Source organism: Euprymna scolopes, chromosome 2, assembly GCF_053919585.1.
Source record: "Euprymna scolopes isolate OS-2025 chromosome 2, ASM5391958v1, whole genome shotgun sequence".
Taxonomy (NCBI): Eukaryota; Metazoa; Mollusca; class Cephalopoda; order Sepiida; family Sepiolidae; genus Euprymna; species Euprymna scolopes.
In genome coordinates this window covers 56,695,711-56,721,548 of record NC_136483.1, presented here as the reverse complement: position 1 = coordinate 56,721,548, position 25,838 = coordinate 56,695,711, and positions in this window count along the sequence as shown.

Sequence of the window (25,838 nt, the reverse complement as noted above, 5' to 3'; positions counted from 1 at the left end):
GTTATGCAAATTTCGTATTTAATATTATAAATCCAATTGTCTATTGATTGTACCCAATACATAGTAGTGATTTCAAAAGTTACAAAATAAATAGGCCTTGTATGCCGTCAGCTAGAATTGAAACCAAAACATTTACTGCTCCAGCCTTAGTTGCTATCGTTTGATCCATCGTGAGATGAATAAGAAATAGTTAAAAAATAAACCGATCTTAACGTATAAGCATATATTTGGGCATGCGTTCGAGAGAACTTTAAATCGACTTACGCTTGCCAAGATCCAATTTTTCAATTTTTCCTTCTTAGCAATCATTTTTACTAAAAACCAAATCGAATTTGTTCCACAGATCTGAATCTCTTATGTATCTGAGGAGGTGAAGTTCGAAAATAATGCAGACATACAAACAATTATAGTGAATTTTATAAATTAAATTATTTTTCTATAAGCTCTTGACCTGGAAACGCCATAAAATAGAGTTAATTAAGGTGTAATGCATTTTATTTACTTTCTCTGTAGGAGGTTAGACACAAGGTCAGGTATGGTTTCAAAAAGCCAGTGCCCTAGATAATAAAGCACTTTGACCTACAAAAATGCTTGAGCAGCCCTGTCGGCATTCCCCAGACGGTTAGCAATAAACTACTTCTCAGAGAGACGGTAAAACCTGGGAGCGTGGACTGCCTATAATTGGACAGAACAGAACTAAATCTCAGCCCGACAGTAACAAAGTTAGTGTTAGACTGATTGCCAAGGACGTATCCCTGATTTGTACGAATACCTACTAAAGCTGTGCCAGGTAATGAATATATTTCGTCGACCACCCATAAGACGAAACACAATGTTCTCTTTTTGAAATTGCTTACTTTATAACCTTGTTACCGCCACTACCACTACCGTTGCTGCCAAGGAGGCGAAAATATAATCTTTCTACCATTAAGAGACGGCCGTTATTGTTTACGTCTTTGAAATCGAAGGTAAATGATGTGTCAGATTTAATGGCGCAGAAATATCTTTTGTGTTCGAGAGACAAAGACGCGGGGTCAATCGATGAAGGTCAGTCCGGAAGCGTGAAGCAAGAACGAGTATCGTTTAGCTCAAAGGTCTGCAACCTTAAATAGTAGAAGAGACGTTGATGAGATTTGAGACGAAATTCGATTTGAAGGTGAACAGTGTTTATCTCTACGTACTGCAGCGACGGCTCAAGCCTAGAGGCTTTAAAACGGTTGACCCCTCCCCTCCGGCCTCCAAACTGAAATGGCGAATTCTGTGTCTCTATAACTTCTTAAATTGTAATGCGGAAAATAGATCGGATTCCAAACTAAACTGACATTAGAATGATAGTAATGGAATGATTCCAGTGTTTTTTCCATAATCCGATATAATTACTGATTGTGTTCTAAATTCCCGATTCCGATACCATTACCGCTTCCGATCCCTTTAAAAACTAAAATGTTTAGGGTTGTTGTCCAGAATTCTCCCTATATTAAAAAAACAAAAAGAAAGAAATATCTGTATGATGTATGTACTCGTGATGAAACGAAAATATCATATTCGTAAAATTACATAAATTGATCAAGTGTTTTTGTTTTTCTAAAGAAATTCACCTTTAGGCAATTAATTAATTCGGATGCATTACAACATAACTCTAGTAAGTATGAATTATTGTTTCGTCAGGTTTACTGGTAGTCTGACGAATTCCTTGCGATACGTGCATATTGCGATACGTACTATTGCAAACCTCCAGAATATTGAGTAGTTATATTTTTTTTTCACTGAAAATGTTTTAAATAAATTATTCTGAAGCGAAGAATAATAATAATAATAATAATAATAATAATAATAATAATAATAATAATAATAATAATTCTTCTTCTTCTTCTTCTTCTTCTTCTTCTTCACCATAATACGAAAAAAAATACTCATTTATTTGATTTATTTGAAAAATAAATATTTCTCTTTAAAGGTAAATAAATATTTCATTTTTTTATTTAAAGCAAATATCGTTTTAGTTTTTTTTTTTTTGTATTTTCCCGGCAAGAAATTCTCTCGTTTAATTGCACGCGTTTAAGAGGAAAATAATTGTCTTTAGGAAAAGGAAATACCCACTTTTAGACGATTTTGGTAACTTCTCTCTGCAATTCGATACAACTGGTCATGTCTTCAGACTTTGTTTCATGACTTTAGTCCAAGGGCTATCTTTACGTAGGTTACGGTTTAGTTCACTATTGTATTTCAAGAGAAATTGGACATTTATATGAGAGCATGCCATCCATTACTACCTTTGGGTTAATTTACATTAAATGATATCGATGATATTTTTCGTGTCTTTTTCAATTTTTTTTATTATAATTTAAAGTTAAAATTATATAAAACTCATTTAGACTGAAATTCAAAATGGATGCTCAAGTACATCCAGTAAATTCTTAAATAAAAACAAAATACTTGTTTGTTTTCCCGTAAAATTATGCAGATCATTTTATTTTTATTTTTTTCATACAAGAACAAGTTCGTAATAACATGAAACGTTTTGTTTGTCTTAATATAAAATTCTTAATTATGTTTTAAATTTTTATGATTATCCAACAATACTTGTTCTGATACTACAACTAATATTTTCTGTTTTCCATCAGTGAACCAGAATTACTTGTGGACTTGCAGACTGCAATTTTAATTTTTGCCCTAATCCAAAGTACCCATTTTGAGGAGTTGAAGTTTCTGGGGTTTACGTTAGGAGGAAGGAGATGAGTGGGTTGTGGTTGAAGCATAAAACGATGTCGCTTTTTAACAAAATAATTTTGTATTATTGATATTATGAGAATTCATTATTTCAAACGCCATCCTCTCATCATCAGATTATTATTATTATTATTATTATTATTATTATTATTATTATTATTATTATTAATGGCCTGACAAGGAGTTGCATGTCATGGATATCAAACCAAGAAAAGTTTTAGCAATATTTGGTATATTTCACATTCGAAGTACCGTAGCAAGGCTGTATCAAAAAAGGAAAGACGGTGGGAGAGGATTGAAAAATGTAAAAGATTGTGTTAGAAGCGAGGGGATGTCGTTGAAGGAGCATGTGGTTAGAAGTGGAGAGTGGATGCTTAAGGTTGTGGCCAATGCAGTTGAGGTATGTAAGACCAAGGCTGATTATGTGAAACGTATGGATAGAGAAAGGGCAGAGGAACTGGCTAGGGAGAAAATGCATGGAAGGTTCTCCTAGGATATAGCAGAAGTGGCTGATGAAAGATCATGGCAATGGCTTAGAGCTGGGTATCTGGCTAAGAGTACTAAAGCTTTTGTTTTTGCAGCACATTAGGAACACGATTGTTTAAAAAAAAGTGGTTCTAGGAGAGGAAGTTGCTGCAGAATGCCGGATTTGTGGTAAGACCTCAGAGACAATTGGGCACCTTGCAGCAGGGTGTAGTGGACTGGCCCAGAGAGAGTACCTCAAAAGACACGATCGCATGAGACTCCAGATATATTGGGAGGTGTGTAAGAGGGTTGGGGTGAAGTATGCCGGAAAATGGTTTGAGGAGGTGCCTGATGAAGTGAGAACAAGTGAGGATGGCAAGGTAGAGGTATGGTGTGACAAAAGTGTCATAACAACCAAGCAATTGGAACATAATTGTCCGGATTTGGTCATCATTGACAAAGTCTCAAAAATCTGGCAGATTGTAGACTTTTAGTACCCTGGAACAGGAATGTGAGAGAGAAGGAGAACGAGAAGTAGACCAATTATACTCTACTGGCCTTGGAGATAAGGCGTATACACAGGGTTAAAACACAAATAATCCCGGTCGTAGTTGGTACACTAAGAGTAGTCATCTCCCTCTCAGTACAGGCCAATAAGTCTCCTGTGTGTTATGAGTAAGTTGCTGGAATCCATATTAAATAGAGACATAGTCAACCACCTCAGCAGGAACAACCTTCTTAGTGACACACAATATGGTTTCCGTTCTGCAAGATCTACCGCAGATGTGCTGACGGTTATATCACACAGGATTAGTAAATCTCTTGACAAAAGCTTCCTTTCTAGGGCAATTGCTCTTGACATATCAAAGGCCTTCGACAAGTTATGGCATAAGGGTCTACTTCACAAGATTTCCAGCTACGGTATAACTGGGGTTGACCTTCTGGTTTTGACCTTTACTCCTGATCTGAAATGGAACACGTACATCAAGTCTGTTGCCAAGGTCGATACAAATGACTTATCTAAAACTTTCTGTAAACAAAATATAAATAATACGCTCTTATTTTCGGATTTTCCTTATAATTGAGCACTCTGCTCGATTTCTTTTTCCATACTAGCATGGGACCCGGCGATGCCCGGGTCGACATGAAGTTCCGTTTGGAACAAACCTGTTATGCTAACAATATTATTCATTTTCATCGTGGGCAACGTCGATAACAATTTCAAAAATAAAAGCACGGATAAAAGCATGTAAATGTAATCGCCCCCCCCCAACGTACATGATACCCTCTCCACCAGATATTTCGGCAGAATGGATACAAAGAGAAGAAGCTATTCTCCAGATATTGAGCATTTTTTGTTGCTTGTGCGCTGGACTCCACCCCCCGGCAAAAAAAAAAAAATAAATAAATAAATAAATAAAAAATAAAAAAGGAGTAAAATAAAAAAAATAAATGAATCAAAACAATTTTTGTTTCAATAAAAATAGCAACGAGTGTCGGAGCGACCTAAAAAAAATAGCCGTGTAAGCAGACACCAACCTGAAAAGCGAATGTAGGGGAAAGCTAATTTGCCACTGTATAAATAATAACGTTGTAAACATTAATGTGTTTGAAAAGTTTAAGAATAAAATGGAATTCCTTTTATTGTTTTTTTTTTTTCATAAATAAAAGAAATTTTCGGCTTGTTTTTTTTTTGTGGGGGGGGGGCTTAATTCCCGGAACGCTCAAAGATTCTATATAGTCCTTTCAAGAATAATAAAAACAAACAAATGAGATATTTTCGATTATTCATAAGTGTTTTATTTATTTATTCATTTTTTAATATTTAATAATAAAGCAAAACATCTTTCTGTCTACACGAAATTATTTTTTCATGTTAGAAACTTATTGCGATTAACAAATCATTTTATGTGGGGAAGAGTTTTTTTTTATCTTTCGAACTTCGGAACATATAAAAAAAACTCATCAGGGGAAATAACTACCCATTTCTAAAATAATCGATGTCGGAAATAATAATTCCAAATAAATTAAGTTAAATATATTATCAATATAATTATTATTTAAAGTTGATGAAATAACAATCTTAAATAGAACACTTAAAATAACTCTCTCGCTAGAAACTTTAACTAACTTACAGCTATTTAATAAAATCGATTTTCCTTAATATGTATGCAAATGAGGTAACCTCTTAATCGTATATTTTGAAAGAACCATACTATATATATATAGAAATAAATGAGATATTAAAGCAATGGACCTTTTGTATATATTTATGAAATTGTAAACAAACAAACAAACAGACATGAATACGAATTTATATATATAGATATATACATTGGTGGGAGAGAGCAAGCTAATCTTAATACTCCAGCATTCAAGATGCATTCGAGTATTAATCTCTTATTTGTTACATTGTACCTTTGCACAAAAAACTTGTTATAATTTACTCTGTGTGTTGAGTCTCTTTCATCTGGTTAATCTATACTGATTATATTCCCCCAGGGATATATCAGTAAAAAAGAATAAGGCTACAATCTTGATAGAAACAAATGGCTTAAACTAATGATGAAATATAATATCACATAAAAATATATAGAAATGTATTATTATTGACTGATAAAACTTACTGATATGTTTTTGTCGATATTTTTCATAATTATGTTTTGTTTATTCATTATTAAATATGAAAACAAATTGGAAAGAATTGATTGTTTCCTTTTTCTAATTTCATCAGCAAAGTTTGCGTATTGCTCATTATTTGCCATAAACTATAAAGATACGAAAAGTATTTGCCGCCAATATTGTTAAAATATCACATGAAACAAAGACTATGAGATTTGAAATAAAACGGATGTTTAAATAATAAAAAAAAAAAAATTGATAAAATATGCTCCAAAGACAAATAATGCAAGAAATTGAAAATTTGTAATATCAACAATATTAATGAAAAACTGATCGATGATTTTGTAATGTTCACAATAAAAAAAAAACATTGGTTTTTCATACAAATTTGTAGGAAGACGTGTCATTTCTTGCAACTGAATTGGCGAACCCCATGTTCTTCTGAATTTTTTTTTATATTTTACATTTTATTATATTTAATTTCATGGCTTCACTTTAAAAAAACGACAGAAAAGGAGTTCAAAGCTTCGCGACTTTGTAACTTAGGTATCTTAGAAACTCTTGGAAATATTCGTTTGACGTTTGTTTTCAAATAAAGTATAACACCTAATCCCATGTTCATTGCAACAGTGATAATAGTTATGATGTAACGATGATCATTGTAAGAACAGTGATAATAGTTATGATGTAACGATGATCATTGTAAGAACAGTGATAATAGTTATGATGTAACGATGATCATTGTAAGAACAGTGATAATAGTTATGAATGCAACGATGATCATTGTAAGAACAGTGATAATAGTTATGATGTAACGATGATCATTGTAAGAACAGTGATAATAGTTATGATGTAACGATGATCATTGTAAGAACAGTGATAATAGTTATTGAAATGAGTATTATTTATTAATTTTATTTATTGCGGACTATTATCCTCATTTTTTCTTAGTTGTTTCACAACGTTTCGGCCAACTATTCCTATGGCCTTCGTGCCCGTGGCGCAGTTGATAGAGACGTTGAATCTCTACGGTTCCAGGTGAGAAGTGTCTGAAGATAGTGGTTTCAATCCTACCCAAAGCCGGCCAGAGGCTTACTTGGTCAAAACATGGTGAGACGACAACAACTATGGAAGGCAGTAATTGCAGTGGACGCAGTCAGGAGATTCAGAGTTCCTGTCCGTCGCAGTTACCACCCAACGGATGCCAGGGGAAGAGTTGGTCGAAACGTCGTGAAACAACTAAGAAAAGACGAGGATAATAGTCCGCAATAAATAAAATTAATAAACACGTTTTACTGCAGTTACATTGCTCTTTAGTCATTATGTGCTGATGTTGGCGTCAACATAGTTCATGAATGAACTGCAATCATCTGGATCCTCAGAGTCTTCACTAACAGCCGCGGTTGCCTGCGTTTTCTTCCATGTCTTGTTAAAGAGCACCATAGAGATGCAGGGGATACAAAAGTGAGCAGATCCACCACATCTAGTTTATCTTTTATTACAGAAGTGAAGTAGAATCACCTTCATAAACATTGGATTTTTACTGTGTTGTCAGATGCATTCTGTACCTCACACCCGTGGTCGGTGTATAAGAGAGTTTGTGGAACACACTGGCATACATAACTCGTTTTCCCTATGTATGGCGTTTGGTAGTGTATGATTCTGGTGTCCTTATATATATATATATATATATATATATATATATATATATATATATATATAAAATGAAAATTACAATTGAATTTACCAAAATGATCCAAGATGGTAAAATTAAAGTAAATTATAAATATTAAAGAATTAATATTTATAAAATTATCCCAGCCAGATATAAAAGCTCGATAATACCAAATAGGAAATAGAGCTTATAATATAAGCAAACAGTTAATGAAATATGTTAAAAAACACTTTGAAATGAGTTAAAAACATATTTAATATGAAAAGGAAACACTAGATAAATGGATAGTCCTTAATCCGCGGAGTTTCGAAGAAATACTCTCCTTCTCATCAGAGAGTAGGAATTAGCAAAATGCAGGATCGGATTTTGCATGCAGAAGTATTTGATGAAACAACAAATACGTCAAAGATCTTACTTGAAAACAAAATAAGTTAAGCAGAGGGAATATGGTAAAGAAAAAGGTGATTACACATTAATGGATAGTCTGGTGGAAGATAAAAAATCCAGTGACGGTAAAATCCAAATGTAAAACTTCAAGAAAGTTAAAAGAATTTCCATTTGTACAAGTAAAATCCAAAGAAATCCCGTAATTGGAAGAAGATGGTCCATAATAATCCAAAGGCAGAAATCCATGGAATAATTCACAAAAAAGTGTGTACAAGGAAAAAATAATATTAATAAAAGAAAAATAAGATGTGCTTTTCAGTCTACTTCCGAGAAGCACAGCTTCTTTCCTTTTACTTAACAAGAATGACCGATTTCTCGACCAGATTTTGACTTGCAATGAAAAATGGGTTCTTTATGAAAACTGGCGACGTTCAGCTCAGTAGTTAGACGCCGACGAAACACCATAGCATTTGCCAAAGCCAGTGTTGTACCAAAAAAAGGTCATGCTGTCTGTTTGGCGGTCTGCAACCGGTCTCATCTATTACAGTTTTTGTATGCAGGCGAAACCATTATGATTCATCAGTTACACACATCCATTGTGCCCACGTTTTACCCTAAAAGATCATAAACCAGGATTCAGTAACAATCCTAACATTAGACTTACTTCTCCATGTATTTCAGATTTAGTAAATATTAGTAAAAAAAAAATATTAGACGAGATCCTACCTAACTTAAAGTAAATATTCACCATGACCTACGGAAATCATTTGAAAAGGTAACTGGATGGTTCAGTAAACTACCCCAAGGCAAAAATAGAAAATTCCTCATGTTTGATATAGATTCCTATTACCCTCCATTTCACCCACTATCTTTGACGAAGGATTAGAAGTAGCTAGAAAACAAACAATGATAACAACGTTAGAATTAGACATTATAAGATTAACAAGAAGAACTCTAATAAAATATGATAGCAAGCTATGGACAAGAAAAAACAGGAACCTCAACTTTGACGTCACAGTGGGGCCCAGACTCTGCACAAAAAACAGATCTTGTTGGCCTTTATATACTAAATGAATAACATAAAAAAATTCCAGGCTTAAAGGAGGACTATATCGGGATGATGCATTGTTTTACATAAACTCTACAAGCAACGAAAACAACAACAATGTAGATAAAAAGTAAAACAATAGAAGAAATGATAACAATAATAGAGACAATCACAATAAGGAAGATAGCAACAGAACTAATAGCAATAACGAAAATAACAAGAAAAAAAAACTAAGAAAAACTCAACCATACTAGCAGTATGGGTTCAAGAATTAAAGAAAAATAAAATTGAATATAAATTAAGATCGTCCATAGTAGGTAGAGCGCAAAAATATAAACCAAGCAAATCAAAAAGATGTAACCTTTGCATACTAGAAGCATACTATACACTGATATCAAAAGAAAAATTATTAAACAGACGACAAGATGTAATTCACGGATGTCTGCACAGAAATCGATACTTAATTTCACGCATTAGACCAGACTAAAAACAACAACATAAACAGAAATGTAGAGCGAGTAACATAAAAAAATGAAAAACATAGATCAATCGACCATATAAGAATAATGTTAACATAAATAGAGCAACATAATGGAACGTAGGACTATAATAAAAAAATAATAAAAAACAGGATAAATGTTTATAAAAATAAATAAAATGAAAAAGAAAAAACAATTAAATGAGAAAATGAACAAAAACCAAAAAGTATAATATAGGTAACGAAAAAGATGTAAGGGAAGTAACTCTAATAATAAAAATATATTCCATGAAAGTGATCTCCCCTTGAAACAAAGAGCTTTACTAATCAATAATAATTTGAAATCAAACAAAATGAATATTAGAATAAATATGCATAAATGTAGTAATAAAAATTATAAAAACACAGGAAAAATAAATAATAGAAAAAAAAGAGAGTGGAAATTAAGACTAAAAAAAAAAAAAAAGAAATACGAAAATAAGGTTTAAAGCAAAAATTTTGGTTTGCACGGCACCCAAGATGACCGACCTGTAACAACATGGGGATGGAATTTCTTTTCCCAAAACGAACGCATCAGGTTTATCACGTACAAAATTAACTTTTTGTTGATAACATCGGATAGAAATCACACCTGAACGAGTTGATGAGAAAATTTTTATGAAAACATAAAATATAAAATTGCCATCCCATTAACGAAACGGTTTTAATGAAGAAATCCAAAATGAAATAAACAAGAGTCATATAAAAGAAAAAAAATGTAAGTCTTTGAATTTCAACAAAATTTTGTACTATATATATATATATATATATATATATATATATATATATATATATATATATATATATATATTCAAGCATATCTGATTGAACACGGCAGTTATTCTTTTTTTCCGATTTTTCTGACTATCTTTTCGATTTGCCGAGCGGTCTTTTTTATTTCAGTAGGCATATTGTACAAAATGGCATCCAAAAGTTGTTGTTCAGCCATATTTTACTCAAGCGCTTTCTATCGGTGCGTCCAATTATCACCAGGAGCGGTTGTTGTTATTGTTGTTGTTGTTGTTTTATTTTCCTTTGAGCCTTAGTGTATTTATAGTTCTTTTTGTTGTTGTTGTTAAAAGTGGGCGCAGGATGGTTAGGGACGAATTATTTTATTTTTAATTATGGTTTTCTTATTTTATAATTTATTTAGTTTCTTGTTAGTTATTAAATACTGTTAGTATATTTGTTCCGGTATTAAATGAGATCCGGGTAAAAAGGGGTGTAGTTTTTGCTAAGTAAGGCTTTTAGTAATTTTAGTCGTCGTGTGCAATTGTTAAGGTATCGAATTTTAGTATTGTTCGTTAAGATATTTCTAATTTCGGACGACTGTAAGTTTTTATCATGGGATGTTAGGTGTTGTTTCATGGCGCTATTGTCTACAACAGTGTAGTAAATAATGGGCAATCAACAATTCCCCCAGCATCCAACAATCATGAGGTTATTTGCACGGCACCGAGAAGGCTGAGATGCTTGCCAGTCGGTTTGCTTCAAACTCCACATTGAGCATCCGCGTCATATTCTCCCTATTCGCACCCACAATCTATAATCACCTGCATTTCAGTATGCGATTCTTCTGATTCTTCTCTCAACTTCAAAGTAATTTGAGTTATTTCTTAGACAATGTTTTATGCATTGCTTAGTCAAAATACATTCAAACCGAGAAACTAAGTAGTAGTATAGGCAAAAGGACAGAACGAAAAGGTGGAGCAAGGGAAAGAACAACAAAAATAAAGAGATAGAGAGAGAAAATGAGAGACAAAGGATATAAATGGATGAAATAAACAAAAATGTACTTATCTCTCTCTCTTTCTCTTTCTCTTTCTCTCTCTCTCTCTCTCTCTCTCTCTCTCTCTATATATATATATATATATATATATATATATATATGAATTCGTTGCATTTGTGCCCCATCGTCGTATATATCCTCGACAAACCTGCTTAGCAACAAAATCTAACCCCTTCACTGTTGAGGTTCCTAAATGCAAGAAAGATTTCTACTCTAAGAGTTTCTTCCCTTGAACAGCTAGACTTTTGAATTCCCTTCTTTCTAGCTGTTTCCCTGACTGTACTGATATGCAGACGTTTAAATGTAACGTAAACAAATATCTTGTTTATCTTTCCTAGGCATGGTCCCAAATAGTAGCTCTTCACGTCCAAGTGTTGATATGCCTTGTTAGGGGTGAATGTGAGTTTGAAAAAAAACTTCTGTTATATGAAGTTAAATCGATTTTCAATAATAAATCATTGTTCAAAACTAATCACATAGATTTTGGAGTGAAAAAAATTATTCAGGTACGAAATTTTTAAATTGGAACTCTGATTGAATTTTCCTTATCAGACACGCATATTTAATCGCAAAAAGACCCAGCATTGACCGACATTGAAAATTGAATCTGCTTCCAGTCCATAACACCATATTACTATTTCTGCTTCTATTGAAACTCAGCTCAAACGCAGACTCAACGATATTATTTGATCAAAATTAAATACAAATGTTCAATATACTCAAGTGGCTGAGGTAATGTTGTTTTTCTCTCTCTATCTCTCTCTTGTGTATGTACACAAACACACACACACACACGCACACACACACATATTTAGTAATGTGATTGATAATTTAAAATTTACATTAGAATTAAAAATTAAAAATCTGTTTCATAAAAATGAACAACAACAAAGTCAATAATTTGTACGATCGTTTCGGAAACGATGTTTTTATTGTGATAGACATTAAGTCATGGACAATAATTTTGACATATAGTTTTTTTTAAACAAAGTCTCCTCATCAGCAAAAGTATTGGGTGAGGTTTTTTTTATATGTAAAAGACACCATAAATAAACCTAAAAATTTTAAGTAAGGCAGATGTATCTTTTAATTGTTCGCCATTTGAAAAAAAACAAAACGTAATTATCGTCAAAGCATTCATTTGGATGTTGATTGTAGCTTATAAATGTACGAAAAATCTCTCTCTATATATATAGATAAAATAAAAATTTAAGAGTATGTTCATAACTGATAATCTAAAAAAAACTACTGAACCGATTGCCCCAACATTTTGCGATAGCGTTTTTATCTACTTCAAGCGTGTTTTTATATATTTAAGATTAAAAAATATTACAATATTAAAAAACTTATTTCTTCTTTTTTTTTTTTTTAATTGTTTCCCCTCGGTAAAAGTCGATCATTTTGAATGCGACAAAAATTCTTTTTTTCATAATTTCTTTTAGCTATTGCTTACCATTTCGCTTTACACTAATATGGTTTATTTACGCATTTAGAATCAAAAAATAATAACAATGATAAAAATTCTTATGTCTCGAAAAATGCCAAAAAATCTTGATTTTTAGTCATGTGCGTAAAAAACATTTTTACCAATCGCGTATTCATTGCTTTAGTGGTCAGCATTTTTAAACGTTAAACTAACAAATATATTTTTAACCGTTAAATGAACAAATATATTTTAAACGTTAAGCTAACAAATATATTTTTAAACGTTAAACTAACAAATATATTTTTAAACGTTAAACTAACAAATATATTTTAAATGTTAAACTAACAAATATATTTTTAAACGTTAAACTAACAAATATATTTTTAAACGTTAAACTAACAAATATATTTTTAAACGTTAAACTAACAAATATATTTTTAAACGTTAAACTAACAAACATCTTTTTAAACGTTAAACTAACAAATATATTTTTAAACGTTAAACTAACAAATATATTTTTAAATGTTAAACCAACAAATATATTTTTAAACGTTAAACTAACAAATATATTTTTAAACGTTAAACTAAAAAACATATTTTTAAACGTTAAACTAACAAATATATTTTTAAACGTTAAACTAACAAACATATTTTTAAACGTTAAACTAACAAATATATTTTTAACCGTTAAACTAACAAATATATTTTTAAATGTTAAACTAACAAATATATTTTTAAACGTTAAACTAACAAATATATTTTTAAACGTTAAACTAATAAACATATTTTTAAGCGTTAAACTAACAAACATATTTTTAAACGTTAAACTAACAAATATATTTTTAAACGTTAAACTAACAAATATACTCGTTTATATTTCCTACACAATAACATTGCAACATAAAAATAAATTATATTTAAAAAATTATTTTAAATGCTGCAATACGACCGTGTAACAAGCATAAACAAATAATGATTATTGAAACTGAACATGCCGGTGTATTTTTTTTTTTTTAACTAATCGCGTATTCGTTGCTTTCGTGGTCAATATATATATATATATATATATATATATATATATATATATATATATATATATATATATATATATATATTATATATTATTATTCTTGGATTTTTACCCTTCACCGGACTATCCATTCATGTGAAATCTTTTTATCATTTTTCTTTTACCTCCTATTCCCCTTACCTCACCCTTTTTTTTAACCAAGAAAGATCTGTGACTTACTTGTAGTTTCATTAAATACTTTTATATGCAAAATCCGATCCCGCATTTTGCTAATTCCTGCCCTCTGATGAGAAGGAGAGTATTTCTTCGAAACTCCGCGGATTAAGGACTATCCACTTATCTTGTGCTTCCTTTTTCTAAAATTAAATATGTTTTTAACTCTTTTTCAAGATGTCTTTTAACATGTTTTATTAATCATTTGTTCATATATATATATATATATATATATATATATATATATATATATATATATATATCCATCTCTCCCTCTCCTTCTCTATTTTTCTCTCTCTTTCACCCTCTCCGTCTCTCTTTGAGCCCCTTTCTCTCTCTCTCACTCCCTCTATATCTCTCTCTCCCTCTTTCTTTCTCTTCCTCTGTCTCTCCCTATTTCTAACTCTCCCTCCTTCTCTCTGTCTCTATTTCTGAATTTCTCTCTCTCTATCTCCCTCTCTCTCTATTTCCCTCTCTTTCTCTGTTTCCCTCTCTCTTTCTCTTTTTCTATGTCTATCTTCTTCTCTATCTATCCCTCTGTAATCCCTCATCCTGTTTTAGTCCCCTAAATTACTTACAGTGAAAAAAGCATTGTCAAAACATGACTAAATCCTTTTTTAGTCACTTAAATTACTTACAGTGAATAAGGCATTGTCAGCACATGCAAAAATCCTATTTTAGTCACTTTCAGTGAGAAGAGGAAGTTATTTGAAAATTACTGCTAATTTGAACAGCACAAGGAGGAACTGGCAAAACCTTTCTAATTAACTTGATTTTGGCAGCCATTCAATCACAAAATAACATAAGCCTTAACTCTTGCTTTATGTAGAATATTTTCGACCTTACTACCAGGTAGAATTATTCATTCTACTATGAAATTACTATGAAACATTCAATTTTTTGTAGGAAAACGCGTGAATTTCTGAAATTCTTGACATCGAAACGTAGTGGCGTTATCAGTCAGAATTTCAAGCAGGGCACCACGTTCAAAAAAGACAGCTCTCAACTGTCGTATAATGCTAGATGCATCCTGTCGTGTCAGCAGACGCCATATCGTGAAACGTGTCGGGCCACAATCTGTCATGGTCAAAAAATGCTTGCCCTCATAATGTGTTACATCCATTCCTACTCGATACCAGTTGTCCTCCACCTTATGCTGTGCCTTTTTAGTAGACTTACCTGAGGAGATCAGCAAACTGTTGCGGGCATCGTCACGAATTGATGAATTGACAACAGACGAGTTATTAGCCCGAGCTCAAAACATCTGTAAAGAACAGGAGCCAATTGCAGCAGCAACTAGTATTCAACATGCAGCAGTCGAACCGCATGTGACATATTTACTGAAATATTGATATTTATCTAATCTGCAATAAAGCGATTGACGCAGTATATATATATTTACTTGGCCTTCGGGACAAAATCAAAGTGTAGTATCTGTTCTTCAGATGCTGCACTTCTATTCTCTTTTGGTGGAGGAGAAATCCTTCACGACTGAGATAATTTTTATTTTTGTACCTTTTCTCCACGTTAAAAAACGACCCTGGTGTCTAACTCTGTCTCGTGGGGAGGCATAGTAAATAGGTACAATAATTAAATACCTACAGACACTTGCGTTTCATCCTTTCAGGAATCTTCAGTGCAGGGTGTCACGATTAACACCAGTCGACAGATTTGAACTTGGCAAAACGAGTCATCTCTGGCTCGATTAGCAAAGACCATATCCAATCGGCTACCATTAACCACGTGAAATAACGTTGAATTTAAACCTTTTACTTTTTAAATGTTCTTTACGTCAGTCACACACACACACACACACACACACATATATATATATATAAAAGTGAACGTGTCTGTCTGTCTGTGTATATTTCCCTACACAATAACTCTGTCAATTTTCAGTCTACAGACTCCAAATTTTATATACAGGGTATTGAGATTTGGGAAAAACTTTGTAATCTCTTTCTGGCCAAAAATTTGGCTGTTAAGGGGTCAAAGTTCAACGATTGAACCTTTAAGAACTCTACCAAACCCCTTCGCCAATTTTGGGTCTAAACACTTGAAATTTTAGATGTGGGTTACTTGGACATGGATCTTACTTAATAACTTCATTTGAGCCCCAACCAATAAATGTTAAGCGGTCATAATAGGGGTCAAAGTTTTAAAAAAATTGACCGCTTCGGTCTCTACCAAATTACTCAGAAAATTTCTGATCTAAACATTTGAAATTTGACATAAAGGGTATTCAGAGATAGGGCAAGCTTTTTAATCGGTTTGGATCGAAAATTTCAATTACCGATATATAAATGTATGTATGTTTGTATGTATGCTTGCATGTCTGTCTAAAACTTTCGACGGAGGCGACGGATTTTTACAAGATGAGTATCGTGTTGAAGGTGACCTTTCAGACGACAAAAATCTAAAAATTGGCTAAAAACATTAATATTTCACCTTCAACTGGGAACTTTTCTACAGGGGGAATCGCTTTTTTTTGCCCATATTTTCAAAAGTCATCCTCTCCTTTCGATTGTCTAGCCTTAATCAAAGCCTATGTAACTTCCAAGTTAGCAGTTGTTGTAACAGCAAAGACGTCAGGGTTTTTTCCTTCTTTTCCTCCTTTGCGGTACGGGATTGAGCCTACCTTCCTACTACAACTTTTTTTTTTTGGTCAACATACACCTCCAAACACCTGGGCAACGCCAGGCACTTATGTTAGTATATATATATATATATATATATATATATGCATACATAGATATATTTTATATATGCATATATATATGTATATATACATATATATATTCATCCAGAGGAAGTCGCGAAATAAAGACGAAACGTTGATGAACACATAATACGGTTTGTTTCTTTTTATTTCTCTACATATATATGTATATAAAATTATATATACACGTATGTATACATATATATATAATATATATTTTATATACAGGGTGTTTCAAAAGTCTTGGGAACATTACAAATGCGTATATCTCATGAACTATTCCAGGTAGAAAAATGAAACTGGTGTCATTTTAAAGCTTGCTTAATCAAGTTTTTGGTCATACTAATGATTTTCGTCTTATCTTTCCATGTGCAGTAATGGCGTTCTCTAAACAAGACAAGGCGTTTTGCGTCCTCCAATTTGCAAAGACTGAATCGTGGACATGTGTTCAGCGTGCATTTCGCAGGAAATTTAAAAAAGAAGTCCCTGAAAGGAAACCCATTGTCAGATGGCATGCTAAATTTGTGAAAGATGGGTGTTTGTGCCCAAGTAAGCGAACAGGTCGCCCTTCAACTTCAGAAGCTGCAGTTGAGCAAGTCCGGGCAGCCTTTCAGCGGAGCCCCCGTAAATCAGTGAGAAGAGCCAGCAGGGAACTTCAGCTTGCTCCAGCAACTGTCTGGTGTGTCTTAAGTAAACGACTGCAAATGGTACCTTACAAGCTCAAGTTGGTCCAAAAGTTGAAGGACACTGATAAGCCACTTCGCCGTGACTTTTGCATTGCAATGCAAGAGAAGTTGGAAGATAACGGCTTTGATGACCGGCTTGTTTTTAGCGATGAGGCGACCTTCCATCTGAATGGCAAAGTTAACAAGCATAGCACTCGCATATGGGGTACTGAGAATCCTCATGAAATTCTTGAGCACGAGCGAGATTCACCAAAAGTGAACGTGTTTTGTGCAATTTCCAAGAAAGGTGTCTATGGACCGTTCTTCTTTGAAGAGGCAACTATCACTGGTGAATCCTATCTCAACATGATGGAAGACTGGTTAATGGCTCAGTTGGAAGAAGCAGAATCTGATGACTTCATTTTTCAACAAGATGGTGCACCACCACACTGGAGACTTAGAGTAAGGCAGTTTCTTAACACAAGGCTGCCTGGTAGATGGATTGGGAGATCTGGGCGAGGTGATGACGTTCTCATGCCCTGGCCTCCTAGGTCTCCAGATCTTACCCCGTGTGACTTTTTCCTTTGGGGCTTTGTCAAGCAACAAGTCTATGTGCCGCCCCTTCCAAGAGATATTTACGAACTAAAGGCTCGAATAACGGCAGTTGTGGGAACCATTGACGTCAAGATGCTGGAACGCGTTTGGCAGGAAATGGACTATCGACTAGATGTCTGCCGTGTGACGAATGGTGCTCATATTGAGCAAGTTTGAAGATTCCCCACAAAACTCGAAACTTTAACCTTTCCAACGGTACCAATTTCATTTTTTAACTCATAATAGTTTTTGAGTTATTAAAAATCTTTATGTTCCCAAGACTTTTGAAACACCCTGTATATTATATATATATGTATGAATATACATATATATATCATATATGTATACATTTGCAAATATATATATTATATGTATGTATATACATATCTATATATGTATGTATATACATATCTATATATATAAATTCGTATTCCTGTCTGTTTGTTTGTTGTTTGTTCACAAGTTGATTAATATATACAAAAATCCATTACTTTATCACATTATTCATTCCTATATATACTATGATTATTGCAAAGTATAAGATTAAAGAGGTGACTCATTTACATATTACATTAAGGAAAATCGACTTTATTAAATAGCGGTGTATTAGTTATTGCTTATAGTGAGAGAATTATTTTAAGTGTTCTATTTAAGTTAATCATTTAAATTTGATTTATATTGATAACATATTTAATTTAAATTTACCGGCATCGATTTTTTTTATGAATCAGTTTGAGTTATTTCCCTTGGGCACGAAAGTTCTTTTTGTTTTTGTTTTCTTTTTCGGTGGATATTAAAACTAAAAACTTTCAAGCATAATTTTTGGAATTAGTTTAAATAAAATAATTAAGTGATTTCGCAATAAACGTTGTGGTCCAGTGACATTTTATTTTAAAATAAACAAACAATTCAATTCAACTACGATTCTTTATTTAAAACAAAGACCAAAAAACTTTCATTTACGTTTTTTTACAAGTTTTTTTTCTTCACGTTTTTTTGACATCGTAACTGCTATTTTTTTTTTCTTTTAATAACACAATAAGTCATAACTCATCATTTTTATAACATAAACATTCGGTCAACACAAATTCTACTTTGGTATTTTTGAAACTGAATAATTTACAGTTTGTTTTCATTGCAACAGACCATAAAAACAATCTTTCTAGACTGAGGTAGCATAAAAGAAATTTGCGTAAACTGGAATATAGTCATAAAAGGTGCTCAATATCCGGAGAATAGCTTCTCTTTGTATCCCTTCTGCTGAAATATCTGGTGGAGAATTTGTCAGTTACTTCTTTTTTCCGGGGTGGGAGTGGGGGTTACATTTTCGTGTTTTCATTCGTTCTTTTATTTTTGTTGGGGTAACGATAGAGTTGACAGATATTGATGAAAAGTTGCTCAGTATTTTTGATATAGCAGGTGTAGCGAAACCGAACTTCATGTCGACCCTGGCAATGCTGGGTATCCATGCTAGTATATATATATATATATATATATATATATATATATATATATATATATATATATATATATATAAAAGAGAAATTGAGCTTTTTTTAATTCGGTTGGGATTAGATTTTCTATATATAAATACTGTTATTCATATTAGTTTTAAGCTTACCATTGCGTATATCAGGTAAACACTACATCCCTTTGTTTTCATTAATCTATCTATCTATCTATATATATATATATATATATATATATACACATATATATATATATATATATATATATATATATGTGTGTGTGTGTGTGTATGTATGTATGTACATGTATATTATATATATGTATGTATAAATATATATACATACATATATAATAGATATGAATGTATATACATATATATATTATATATATATATATATATAGATATGCATATATGTATTATATATGTATATATATGCATATCTATATAATTATAAAACTCAAATGACTTTGTAACGAGTGATGTAACCCACTTTCTTGTTTACATCATCCGGTTGCACCTGCGCGCATAAACATTAACCCATACCAACGTAAACAAATAAACACAAATCGCTTCTTTTGCAGATTTTTACCTGCGCACTGAAATATTAACGTTATTATTTCGAAATTATTATTTAACATGGGAAGAGTGGGGGTGTTTTACAACTATTCTTTATTACAACTATACTGTTGCTATTTTCTTACAACTAAACAACTTTAACCCGTTGACAAACATAAGAACAATTGTAGTAAAGCCAAGACTATTACTACTACTACTCTCTATCTGTCCTTTTTCCTTCCTTCTTTTTTATTTTTTGTTTACATTTCTAGATACAAAATAGTTGTGTGGATTTGTTGACACATTTACTTATCTGTTTCAGTATTAGTTTTATTTTATTTTATTTTATTTATTTTTTTTCTTCAGGTTTTATTAATCATTTTTTTTAGATTTTAAGTTTCTATAACTTGGTTGAAGAATTCCAATATGGGTTTTTCATTCTTATATTTCTTATCAGTAGGTTCATGTGCGTTTTTGCTGCTAAATGACTTTGGTCGGGGTTTGATTCGTAGGAAAATCATGTTTAATTTTCGATTTTTGAGCGATTATTCGGAAAAATAGGTAACTTTACACGAATAGGGAGGATTTTTTTTCATGTTTGAGTGATCCGTCCGTGATTTTTCATTTTAATATACTTTCATAGGAATGTTTCTGTTACGTCAAAAAAAAAAACCCTATTTTCTTTACGTCGCAAGTGTCACGCTCATACATGAATTCCATAGCTAATATAACATACTGACCAAACGGGTCACAGGTAGTCCAGTATATATTATCTACGTATGTATATACATATATGTTATATACATACATATATATATATATGTTATGTATATATATATACATATATATATATATATATATATATATATATATATATATATATATTTTGTGTACAGAAAGTTGTTAGTTGAGACAGGTCATTGGTACCGTCGGTTTCAAGCCCGATAATAAGGCCCGTTTAAGGTATCCTTATCAAGCTCTCTTCAGCCAATATTCGTCTATCTTATAACCGGAAGTGTGAAGTATATATACCTCGCGAATCCACGTTCAAATCTCGTTTTGTTTAATCCCCCCCCTTTTTTTTTTTTTTTTTTTTTTAGCTATCTATATCTATATATATCTATATATATCTATCTATATATATATATATATATATATATATATATATATCGGGTAATGTAATACCTAATTTTCAACTTTGAATTATTTAAATTTAAGATCTAATTTCGAAAAAATGTTTTTTTTATATGAATCGATTTTAATTTGAACCCCATTTAATTTTAAAATCTCTTTCCTTATGTATAAAAACTTAAAAATCTGTATTGGTATCGGTTAAAAACTTAAAAATTCGTTTAATTATATCGAACATTTAAAAATTTCCAAAAATACGTTTAAAGTTTTAAAAAATATATTTTTAATTATATCGGATCACGTTTAAAAATTTCGAAATACGTTTAAAAATTATTTTTTAAAAACCCAAATCTTTCAAGGTTTGGGGAAGTGAGTATTTATCTATCCTAAGTGATTTCCCTAGTTTATTAAGATTATTATATTTTTCTATAGTTTTAAATTCGAAATAGATTATAAATTACATTTATAAAATATAATTTTTATATATATATATATATATATATATATATATATATATATATATATATATATATATATATATGACATTAATTAAAAATCTATAATACAATTGCGATTAAAATCCAAGTTTACCGACTAATAATTTATGTATTTACAATTTTTTTTCCTTATATATATATATATAAACAACATCTAAGTGTTGTTCTTTTCATTGATCCAATTTATTAGGAGCCCCTTCCTTCTATGTATGCAACTTTTCAAAGCTTCACTCCTCACATTTAAACATTTTATTTTTGGGTCATGAATGGACCGGAGGATGTAGTATTTCTCTGCGTTACAGAGTGAGCATTGACTTAATTCCGGGACGTATGCTGGTCTATGCTCTATTTTTCTCCATTTTATGGAAAAGGGTGTATTTTTTTCTTTAAGCTCCCACACGCGGGTAGCTAATGCTGTATTCATCCTTGTTTTAGCTCTAAAGGAGCTCATATGTGCATAATATCTTTGTTTAAATTGGCCTTTTGTCATACCTATATATATTTCCGGTATATTTGTGGATTGTTCCGTTACTGTGGCCTCATAGACAAGGGATTCAGCTTTACAATTACCCTCCAATGGACAGCTATTTTTGGTCCTGCAAGAGCAGCCTGCGTTATCTATCTTTTTTGGTTCTTTGGATATTATCGACTTTATTGATGGAGCTGACGAGTAACTAACTTTCACCGTGTTTCTATTAAAAAGTTTATGTAGTCTATGTGTTCTTGGAAAATGTTTGTCTAGAAGGCTAAGAAAACAATGCCCTACTCTAGTTTTAGTGTTCAATGAAAACGGAGGTAAGAACCAGATTATTTTCCGTTTCCTCTTTCGTTTTATATTTTCTTTATTCTGGGTTTGTTGAAATTTTATGTTTTCATTGAACCCACTTTGATGCAGTGCGTCATTATAATATGGTGCTGCTTTCTCGAACACTTCAGCGTTCGAAGAAAGCCGTGAAATCCTTTGGCTAATGTTCGCTACCATATTTTTAAACACTGTGGGTGGGTGGCATGAACCCTTATTTATATACATGAGTTTTTCATTTAGTTTGTGAAAGGGTTTGTGTATTTTCTTCTCGAGATCTAGAGTGGCATCTAAAAAATCTACTCTATCTAAATTTGTCTGTATTATTATTTTAAAGCCTAGTTCCTTAAAAAATTCAGTTAGGTCTTTTCTAAGCCTGTCTAGTGCACATCCATTGTAGTCACGCGATAGGCAAAGTCCATCATCTCTATATAATCCAAAAAAGTGATCTGGGAATTTATATTTCATGGTCTCCAGTAGAAAAAGTCCAACCAGATCGCAGATATCCGCACTGTCATACGCCCCCATCGCGACGTCAAAGGGGTCTTCGGGGTTTGATTTTTTGACCCACGTTTTATCGTCAAAAAATAAAAGGGTCTGTCGAGCTTGCATGATTGTTTCCTTATCGAGCTCACTAATCTTTCTATATTTTGATGCGAAGATCAACGATTTTTCTAGGATTTCCTTAGTGATTGAAGGGTAAAAATCGACGATATCCAGTTGTGTAAACTTACATTTGTGTGGTTCAGTTATGTTTTTAAACCAGTCCAGTACCGCGCTAGTGTCTGCCCACAAATAAAGATTTGATTTTCTTTTTATCTCTTTTACTATTTCTCTAATTATAGACTTGCTAGCTAGACCGATTTCGCTTTTAGCCGGGTTTATTAACCTGCAGGTTGGCCTATTATTAAAATTTTCCTTGTGGTCTTTTAAAGTTATAAACACATTTTTCTTTGCTAACCTATTTACTCTGTATTCTATACCTAATTTTGTAGCAACTTCTGTAAAGCTGAATCCCTTGTCTATGAGGCCACAGTAACGGAACAATCCACAAATATACCGGAAATATATATAGGTATGACAAAAGGCCAATTTAAACAAAGATATTATGCACATATGAGCTCCTTTAGAGCTAAAACAAGGATGAATACAGCATTAGCTACCCGCGTGTGGGAGCTTAACGAAAAAAATACACCCTTTTCCATAAAATGGAGAAAAATAGAGCATAGACCAGCATACGTCCCGGAATTAAGTCAATGCTCACTCTGTAACGCAGAGAAATACTACATCCTCCGGTCCATTCATGACCCAAAAATAAAATGTTTAAATGTGAGGAGTGAAGCTTTGAAAAGTTGCATACATAGAAGGAAGGGGCTCCTAATAAATTGGATCAATGAAAAGAACAACACTTAGATGTTGTTTATATATATGTATATATAAGGAAAAAAAATTGTAAATACATAAATAATTAGTCGGTAAACTTGGATTTTAATCGCAATTGTATTATAGATTTTTAATTAATGTCATATATATATATATATATATATATATATATATATATATATATATATATATATATATATATATATATAAAAATTATATTTTATAAATGTAATTTATAATCTATTTCGAATTTAAAACTATAGAAAAATATAATAATCTTAATAAACTAGGGAAATCACTTAGGATAGATAAATACTCACTTCCCCAAACCTTGACAGATTTGGGTTTTTAAAAAATAATTTTTAAACGTATTTCGAAATTTTTAAACGTGATTCGATATAATTAAAAATATATTTTTTAAAACTTTAAACGTATTTTTGGAAATTTTTAAATGTTCGATATAATTAAACGAATTTTTAAGTTTTTAACCGATACCAATACAGATTTTTAAGTTTTTATACATAAGGAAAGAGATTTTAAAATTAAATGGGGTTCAAATTAAAATCGATTCATATAAAAAAAACATTTTTTCGAAATTAGATCTTAAATTTAAATAATTCAAAGTTGAAAATTAGGTATTACATTACCCGATATATATATATATATATATATAGATATATATAGATATAGATAGCTAAAAAAAAAAAAAAAAAGGGGGGGGGATTAAACAAAACGAGATTTGAACGTGGATTCGCGAGGTATATATACTTCACACTTCCGGTTATAAGATAGACGAATATTGGCTGAAGAGAGCTTGATAAGGATACCTTAAACGGGCCTTATTATCGGGCTTGAAACCGACGGTACCAATGACCTGTCTCAACTAACAACTTTCTGTACACAAAATATAAGTACGCTCTTAAAATTTGGATTTTCCTTTTAATTGAGCACTCTGCTGGAATTCTTTTTCCAAAAAAAACTAATCATATATATATATATATATATATATATATACACACACATACATATATATATATATATATATATATATACACACACATACATACATATATATATATACACACACGTACATATATATACACGCATACATACATACACATATATATGTATATATATACACACATACATATACATACATATATATATATACACAGATATATATATATATATATATATATATATATATATATATAATTTACAGTTTTTATATTTAAATTTAATTCAGAAAAAATATAATTTTCAAAACAAAAATTTATTGTTTAAACAAAGAATACAATATTTATATTAATTTCCTTAATCCATGGATGTTCGATGTAGGTTCATCCCCTCAGAGGAAATGTCATTAGAAAAATATTAATTCTGGTTTGATATAATTTTCCTATTTAGCACATACATAGAAAATATATTTTAAAGATTAAATCCCTTTAAGGGACATTGAAAAACGAAATAAATGTTGAAACACAAAAGGATATGAGATTTTGGTATCCAAATTAAATATTAATTCTTGAATAGAATGGAATGGTGTTTGTCAGTTCCAGCTTGAATTAAGATTGGCACATTGAAGATAGAATCCAATTATATCTAATGAATCATCCAAAGTAACATGGAATCCTTTGTGAATGGAGGATTTAGAATTAATCCATCTCATTTTTTGGTTATGTAAAATCGGTAGAAATATGTTCTTTTTTTATAAAGTAAAATCCAACTGGTAAACATGAATATTCCTATTAGTTGAAAAAATAATTATAAAATCATAATAATTGAAATTTTAAAACTGTTTAGAGTTGTTATTTTTGGATTGGATATAAAATAGAGATATTAAAAATCAAACTGTAAGTTTTTTTTTTCATAAAAAATTGCTTCAAAATAAAAACACTACCTTCCAAAAGTATTTTGTAAGACTTTAAACCACAAGATTCATTAATCTGTGATCTAATTCATCTCATTATTCGGATATATATATATATATATATATATATATATATATATATATATATATATATATATATATATATATATAGTAAGTTATGAAAATATATATGTTAGGCTTATGCTTATAGTCAATGTATATATGTAAGCTATAAGGCATAAGTCTGAC